Genomic DNA, 5,296 nt, shown 5'->3' with positions numbered 1-5,296 from the left:
CTGAGGATAAAAAGGCACTACATTCCGGTGCCCAGGAGAGAGCAGCTTGAGCGTCCTCTGACACTAAATAATGAGTGTTGGAGTCTGAAAGTGCTGCTGATCTTGCTAGGTTGTTTCCCAGTAGTGCTTGGATCTGCACGAGATGCTTTGTGCCCTTGATCAATGAAGAGCACATCATTTATAGTGTCTGCCACGAAGAAGAGACACTGGTGCATTGTTTTGAGACATTGAGACTTTCGAGTGAGCTGTGGGTGTTTTGCCAGGAGGGCACTCCAACTAAACAGTATTGTTTTCTTGTGAAAAAGCCTGAATTGAAGAGGCCCAACGAGAAGAGGACACTGGAAGCGGATTTGATGGACAATAGAAGCCTGCCAGGAGAGGCTTTGACGGACTCTGGGTGTTTTCTGTGAGTTTGTATAGAATTGGAGTTTGGAAACTAATTTTTGCTGCTTTGCTGGCATTGTTTTAAAGTACTATTCTGTTTAGTAAAAGCAGAATAAAGTCCACTCTCTGTGGAAGAGTATCCCTTTTCATCTGAGAGCATTGATCAGGAACACCATTGTTTCACTTGAACATATAATAAATTACTGAAATGCATAGGAAGCTATATAAAATGTTATTAGATAATTCTAGGATTTGCTTTCTGCTTAGGATTGTGGAAAATTATGATTTCGTTTGTAATAGTGGTCACTACCTTCTCCTGTTGCCTATATGTTCTCAACAACGTGTTTTCTAGTGGGTTTTTAAGAAATGACATTGTCTTTTATGGGTGGGATTGTTTTTGTTGCTACCCAATTGACATCTGTACCCACCTCCCAACCTATGTCTCTTCCTACTATTACTCCTTTGCATTCACACTGAGACCAAAAAGTGGCAATTTCTTCAAGTATTTTGCATTTGACTTTTGTTTTTCTTTTTCTCTTGCTTTTTCTGAAATTGTATTATGGTTTTCTGTAAAATTTTTGATTGGTTACCATTTGCCAGTTGCAGGGTCACGTAGGAGTACCAACGGTTCAGTTTGTGAACTGCTAATAATCACAGCTGAAGTACTCTATCAAGATTGCGTGAGCGACATTAGAAAATGGAGATTGTATTGAGGAATGACGATAAAACGCAAGAGATGAAAAACCGATATTATAGAATGTTGTTCTCTAAGTGTGGTATAGCTTTATCTATTTTAATACTGTTATGTATTCTATTAGCCACTATATTCTGGTTTGTTTCTCCTACACAATTGTAGGAGAGTAGGGTCTGCTATCCTATGGTCACCCCAAATTTTTGCTTTTTGCTTCACTGGTTTTCGACTACTGAGGCTGTGGGCCTGCTGATCAGACCCCCAGCCTGCTGTTCTCTCACTAAATTACTGACACATGTGCTATAGGCACATACCACAATTGGAAATGGACTCCTTGTCAGCCCCTGTATAATGCACTATAGGTGCCCAGGGCATAGGGGCCACCAAGGCCTACCAGGGGCTGCAGCATGTCTTTTGCCACCCCTGGCTGGTTCTTAAATTGACACAACTGGCTGATCACTCAGCTGGGGTAAGGTGGTGTAATCACCCCTTGCTTAGATATAGTATACCTATATCTAAACCTATATCTGGACACATGTAAACCTGTGAGGCACTCCTATGGAAGGCCTTATCAATCCTGGAGGCAGAGTGCGTGGTTTTATGTGAGATGGAGCTCTAGCATGAGCTGAGCCTGTCTGCAGCTGTCGGGAACAACTCCCTAAGCTGTTTCAGGATAATGCCATACCATATACTCTTAAGTGCCTTATAATCCTCGCGGTTATATAGCAACTTTGGTTTGGCTTTATCAAAACATGTTTTGTAAGATGTCATACGATTTGGAATACTATCCCCTCGCCAGTTCTGGCAACGGGGATAGCATTCCACCCCTCTAGAGGGGTAAGACATGTTGCTTTACTTAAATGCGGTTAATTTCTACAAAGACCTTAGATCCACAAAATGGATGCCTCTGCCACAGACAAGAGTCTGGACCCCTGCAGCTGACCGAAACTCAGCCAAATGGGGCCTGGACAAAGGGTTTCCTGTCACAGGAGGGTGTCACCACCCTCCAGACAGGAGATAGTGGATTGTAGCAGGGAGGTTTGAAAGAAACTAGACACTGCTTGGGGCGCACAAGGCTGCCCCTTGCATAATCCGGCCAAACCGGTTCTGGGGCACTCCAGCCCGCGTGCCAGGGTGGCCTGGATCAAAGGAAGGGGGTGTATCCACCCACTTCCTGGGTCCCACCCATAGGGGGGACCTAGCAGGTAATCACGCCCCCCAGATTCGAATAAGAGTGGGAGCAGTGCCAATGCACATCAGATTTCCTGGAAGAAACATAAGAAACGAACCTCTGGACCCTTGGACCTCCTACTCAACGTGGAAGCCCGAAGAATCTCCCTTGTGGTCAAGGAGTGACCACCCTGCAAAAGCAGGCACCATCCAGCCCTCGACGTCTACTTTGTTGCAGTTCCCGCCGGAACTCGAGCGACAGAGATCGACGAGATCAAGCTTGCCTGCCTTCCAACAGCCCGATCCACAGTCCCTGCAGAGCTGAGACCCGTGGATGCGACCGGAAGCGTGGGGCACGCCATCTTGAATTGACCACGAGACGCTGACCGTGCAGCCCACAAGTGACCCTCGAAGCTGTGCACCGGGGTTTGAGAAGCCCCCACCCTGAGCCACTCTTGCAACGAAGTTCAGCCCTCCACACTCGACGAGTGCTGCGTGGGGCCCTTCTGCTCCATTTGGCTCAACGCGTTGGCCTGGTCACTTGCCAGCTGGCTAGTGGTCCCTGTGCCGATGAAATTACAAATACGACTTGTGAATATGGTTGCTCCAGATCTACACCAGCTCCCCTGAAAAGGAGCACCCACTCTGACCTTCCTGGTTTGAGTGAGAAGCAATCTCCCGGTTCCGCGTGGATTGCTTTTGCCAAGTGTTGTTTGCTCCAATCTTGAAGCCGACAGTGCCGACGGTGAGAGCCTGCGTGGGACAGATCGTGACCTGCTCCTGGACGTCGCAGATGCCCCAGAGCCCACGTGACAGCGGAGAGAAGCTCCTCGACGACCACCTGATTGCGCCCAACATTGCCTGGTTCCGTCCTGGTTCCACCCTGGTCACTGCTGAGTGACCCAGACTCTGTCCCCTCTGCTTTCAGGTACTCTTCGACTTGAGTCCACCCTTGGACTCCACCGGACACTTCACTTTCACCCCGCCTGCAGCCCTTTCAGCTTCAAGCACCAAGAGCCTGCGTGTCAAAACCCGACGCCACTTCGACCCTGTGCACCCGCTTCCTGTGGGTGAGGTAACTTTGCTCCGCCGGGGTTTCCACACTGGTACACATCTCTAGGGTCTGTGTCTTAAGTTTTGTTCCTCTAGGTTCAGCGGAAGTGTCCTTAAACTCTAACTTTACACTTTTTACGCACCATTGGTTAACATTGGTGCATGCGTGCGCTTTCCGCACTGCTCCCGAATTCCGTGGGCCGTTCCCGACTTCAGCATTGCTTGTCCCGACTGCTCCCAGCGATTCCCTAGGCCCTAGGCCTAACCACTGCTCGAGTGGCATCTCTTATACCACTTGTTTAGTATATGGTTTGAGTGGCCCCCGCCCTCATCCATAATTGTGCAACTTTGTATGTTTAAACAGTGCTTTTGATTTAACGCTTGTGCCCCTTTATTCATAAAGAATACTGGGGATTGTTTTTAGTAATAAATACATATATTTTTATAATATATACTTGTGTGGTGTCCTTTCATTTGATATTACAGGATTGTATGTGGTAAAACAGCTCGCTTAACACGACCTCTTAAGTTAAGCCTTTAGGCTGCTTAGTCCATGCTACCCCTAGGATAGCTTGTCTAATAAGGTTGACTTACAACCAGACACCATAAGGGATTGTTTGGTCTGATAACAGGTGGTTCCAGAATTGGAAACATCACCTATCAGGCCAACTTCTCACATTGGTGAGCAGCGGTGTGGATTTGAGCTTGCTGTTGTTTTACCATTGCAATCTTTTTATCAAATTGAAAGATCACATCAAGTACCTCTAGGTACATATAAATCAAAAGCTTAGCATATTAAGTTCTACTGAACTTAGTAGTTGTAGATTAAAGGGATTAGCACACCCTGACTACAACTCACTAGCAAGGTACAGTAGGAAAACACTTAGTATAGGTAAGTGCACCACTTACACCTCACTAGTAGTCATTTCTGACACAGGAAAAGCCTCAGGGTCTACTCCTGTGACAGTTGACCTTACCCAGGCAACTTCCAGCTATGACAAGCTAACCCGAAAGGACTTGATTGCCTTGTGTGTATCAAGAGGGTTAAAAAGGGGCAGAAGTCCCACCTGTCCTATCCTGATAGCCATTCTAGAGCAGAATGACTTAGAGAGGGCGAATGGTATTCCCCTACAGTCAGGAGAAGGAGAGAACCCACCTGTAACTGGTATCCCTCAGGAGGAAGAAGGAGAAGAAGGAGAAGAGGGAGATGAGGACTCAGATGTTGAGGACACAGAAGACCAGGATCAGAGGGGTAGCCAGGTCCAAGTTGCCAGGCTTAACCAGGCCAACTTAGACCTACTAGGGAATGGAGAGGGCCAGCACCTCCCCAGGACCTATAACATTCTCCCAGGCAACAGAAGAGTGAGATCTCCCTCAGGGGACTCTCATATTTCTAGTGCCTCCAGAGAATCACAGAGAGGCATGACTACTTCTCAAAAGCTAGAGCATAGGGCCAGAATGAGGGCTGTCAAACTCCAGATAGAGAGGGAGGAGGTAGCCTTGGCTCAAGCTAGACTTGCCTTGGCAAGAGAGCAGAAATTAAGTGGCTTAGATGCCACTGGTGGCAGCAATTTTCCAAGAGAAAAAGACAGGGGCTATGATAATAGAAACCTGACAAAAATTGTGCCCCCCTACAAGGAAGGGGATGACATCCACAAATGGATGACTGCTCTGGAGAGAGCCTGCATGGTACAGCAGGTTCCTCAGGATCAGTGGGCTGCAATTTTATGGTACTCCTTTTCTGAGAAAGGGAGGGACAGGCTCCTCACAGTTAGACCTGAGGATGCCAAAAACTACTCTGTTTTGAAGAGTGCTCTTATTGAAGGGTTTGGCCTAACCACTGAGCAATACAGGTTGTTGTTCAGAGACACCCAAAAAGCACAGACTCAAGACTGGACTGATTTCGTTGAGTGTGCCACTAAGGCTTTGGAGGGTTGGTTGCAGGGAAGTAAAGTTTCAGACTATACAGGATTGTACAATCTTATAATGAGAGAGCAG

This window comes from Lissotriton helveticus (assembly GCF_964261635.1).
Source record: "Lissotriton helveticus chromosome 1_1 unlocalized genomic scaffold, aLisHel1.1 SUPER_1_unloc_4, whole genome shotgun sequence".
NCBI lineage: Eukaryota > Metazoa > Chordata > Amphibia > Caudata > Salamandridae > Lissotriton > Lissotriton helveticus.
The sequence above is the reverse complement of the archived record's forward strand: the minus strand, read 5'-3'. Positions refer to the sequence as shown.